General features: G+C 47.8%; 1 protein-coding gene across 3 annotated transcripts in view; it reads right to left on the minus strand.

Moving 5' to 3' along the window:
* Window positions 1-3,505, minus strand: part of LOC102384892 (septin-11) — a 161,403-nt gene that overhangs the window by 118,753 nt on the left and 39,145 nt on the right. The gene's annotated exons all lie outside the window — the stretch shown is intronic.

Below are 3,505 nucleotides of genomic sequence, written 5' to 3' on the forward strand. Positions count from 1 at the left end.
TCCCTGCCCTGCCCCGCCCCTCCCCCCACCCCCCCACACACACACTTACCTGCTGGGGTGGGTGTCTGTGCCTGGGTGTGCCTCTGTGTCTGCATGTCTGTGTCTGTCTGGGGGGGCTGTTGTGAGGGGCATCAGGAGGGCTGTTGAGGCTGTGGTGGGGATGAGCAGAGCACCAGCAGCTCTGGGGGAGGCTGTGGGTGGGGCCTTTAATTTTTATCACGGATTTTGGGTTTTCAATCAGACAATTTGCGATTTTTAATCAGAGAAAACCAGGATCCCTGCTGATTACCCACTCATCAGCCCTATTGTCTCTGCAAGTTTGCCTACACAGTCAAGCCTTTACCTTTCCCTAAAAGTGCAAAGTTGCAAGAAGTTAAAATCAGGGGTGGACAAAATGTGGCCCACAAGCCGGATCTGGCCATTTGAGGGGCTTTGTCTGGCCAATGGCAGGTCCCTTGCTCCCACCTGGCTGAGGTGCTGGCAGGATGTGCCATGGCTGGGCAGCCCCCTGGGCATGCAGCAGGGCTGAGGCAGCTCCACAGCTGGGCTGCCTTTCCATGTAGCACGGGCTGCTGCTGTGTTACGTCTCAGCTCTGTATTCTTGGGGAACCCTGGTACAGGATGCAGTCTGTCTGACTCACAAAGGACTCCCCCCCTCAACGGGGGGAATTGTCCCTCCCTCCCCTCCCCTCCTCTACCTAAACGAAACTGATTAAGATGCAGTGAGAGATGCACCTAAGACCCTCACCAGATAAGGGTGACGAGTGAATCAACTGCCCTAGGTCTCATTTACATGAGAGATGGAAAACAGAAAGCCTGAAGCAGAGGCTGCAGTGAATTCTGGGACCAGAGAAGCAGGAGAGCACTGCATGATGGGGAATCTGTGCTTCCAATGTTAATCAACCCATGTTCACACACACACACACCTCAGCATTTATCAGACCAGTTCTAATCTGGATTTGCTAAGGACTTCCCCCCCACCCCAGACACACACACACAGCTCTAAGTTTAATAGGCATCTCGGGCCGTACATTCCCCGGTCCCACTATGGGAGGCCTATTTAAACTTGATTGACTAAAACTCGGTTGCCGGGTTAGGGAATGCTGAGGCAAGAGACCGAGTCAGAGGGGGTATGGGCAACATTTGAACAATGGTTAAGGGTTCATCACAGCATCCAGCCTGCTGGAGCCCTAATCCCAGGTGTTGTCATATCTTTCCCGAGACGACTGGTGGGAGTCCTCTCCACAAAAGGTTATGAGCACCCCAATAATTGCTTTAAGTCTGTTAAAAGACTATAGTAAGATCTGGAAAAGTCATGCTAAGCTGAGGCTTGTGCACAACAAGTAAAAATCCAAAATCCTGATGCTGCAAGCTATCTATTGTTCCTGAAGAAACCATGAGATATCCCATCAGTATATCTGCCACCCATAGGAATTTCAAGCTGGCTCCCAAGTATTTGGGTTACTCCCTAATCTTAAGTGTTTCCTGATTATCAATCAGTTTCCTGAGATGGTCCAAACCAGATAACCCCTTGTCAATAGAAAAGACAATGATTTACACTACTGAGGGTGCTACGGAGCAGCTGAACTGAGGGTATAAAAATCTGTAAGTGTGTGTGCTGCAAAAAAAAGAGGAAAGAAGAGGAAAAGGAAGGAAAAGAAGTAGAAGCAGGAGGAAAGAAGGAGAAGAAGAAAACCCCTGTGCTGACACCATCCCCTGTCGTTCTTGGGACGCTGGAAGAACAGATCATCTCTCCCTTCAAGGACTGTGCTACAGACTGTGCCTGTCAGCTTTGCAGCCTGAGTACCGTGGACTAGGTGAGATCCCAGCGTTCTCTGTCTTCTTTCTAGGCATAAACTTCTGAACCTGAACTGTATCAGTTAAGCTTGAGCTAAGTTTCCCCAAATACTTAGTGAAACCAGGGTAGTATTGTCATTGTTGGTGTTTGTTTTTCTTTTGCATGTCTATTACTACTAGTACAATTATATATTTCATATGCTTAGCAATAAATAACTTTTATAGTCAAACTGGTAGTAATTGGGTATATTTTTCCTTCTCTGCTTCTCTTTCCTCCCGTGCTCTGCAGCAACGCTTCTTTTACCTATGCTAAAGATCCCTGTGAAGCCCAAATTATTGTGGGGTCTGCTCATCAAGAGGCCAAAGATTGGGATGTGCTGAGTTTGAAACACATAAGGGGATCAGCTTGTACAGGCTGATTGACCCAGTTTGACTCAGACGTGCCCTTATGAACTGAATGCTGGCCCATGAGGGTGTCAGCTGGACACCCAGCCGGATTCAGAGGGATTCTGTTTACCTGTGTGCTTGTGTCTGACTGCATTTTATTGTTGCTCTTATGAACTGATTCTTGGCATATGAGGGTGTCAGCCTGTCCATGCTGATCAGCCCGGCCAGGTCAGGCGTGTCACGTTAATTTGTGTGTGTTTGTGTGTATGACTGATTTGGTGACTGGAGGAACCCAGTCCCATTGAGATTGAGTCCTGCAAGATAGCTCCACTGGGGGTGAGGGCTTGCAGAAGGGAGAAATACAGCTCCGTATAGTAACACAAGCAGCACATTGACAGAATCACCAAGACCCTAGAAACTATCCCTAATAAATGAGCACACCCCAAAGTAATGGGCAAATTTGGTAACAGCTGTCAACCCCACGGTAGTGGCAGGGACCAGCGCATGCAGCCCTGACCCCACGCCGGCTCCGGGTTGAGCAGCAGCAGGGCAAAAACTGTTGCTGGTGTGGGGGTGAGGGGAAGCAACCCCTCCCCACAACCGGACAGTTTTTCAGAATGGCTCTGTGCTCGACTACATTGCAGGGGCCATTGGCTCCTGTGGGGGGGCAGGGAGTTGCAGACCCATAGCCCTGGCAGCTGGGGGACCCCCTCTGGTAGGCTCCGGGGAGGGGGGAGCGAAGGGTCTGGACCTGCCTCCTGGTGAGCTAAGGGGACAAAGGGAGCTCTGATTTTCCATGATAAAAAACCCAGAATCAAATACCAAAATTTATAGATACCTAGAATTTACTTTATTATAGTGATTGAAGCACTGGTAGGCTTCCAAACTGATGTAAAATTGTAAATATATCGAGAAAACATTGTGTTCAATTGATATCAACGTATACATAGTGACCTTTCATTTTAATTACAGATTTTGGGAGTTTTAAATCAGAGAATTTGAGGGGGGGAAAAATTATCAGGGAAAACCAGGATCCCTGCTGATCATGCCACAAAATATCATTGTCTGCACCTCAAAAGACTCCAAGTTTTTTTTTCCTCTTCCCTTTGGACAATGTGTGAAATTTCAGAATGGAGCTAAACAAGTTGATTAGCCCATTTTGAAAGAAAAAAAAAAAAAGCACAGCACAATTTGCTAACAAAGACAGAGTGAGGCATGTTAGGCTAGGAATATTTACTGCAGGAGAAAGAGGCAGCTAATTTATACAATTTTGATCATGGAGTGTCTTGCTAATCAGGAGGGCTCCTGCTGCATCTCCAAA

The sequence above is a fragment of the Alligator sinensis genome, unplaced genomic scaffold (genome assembly GCF_000455745.1).
Source record: "Alligator sinensis unplaced genomic scaffold, ASM45574v1 scaffold208_1, whole genome shotgun sequence".
Lineage (NCBI taxonomy): Eukaryota > Metazoa > Chordata > Crocodylia > Alligatoridae > Alligator > Alligator sinensis.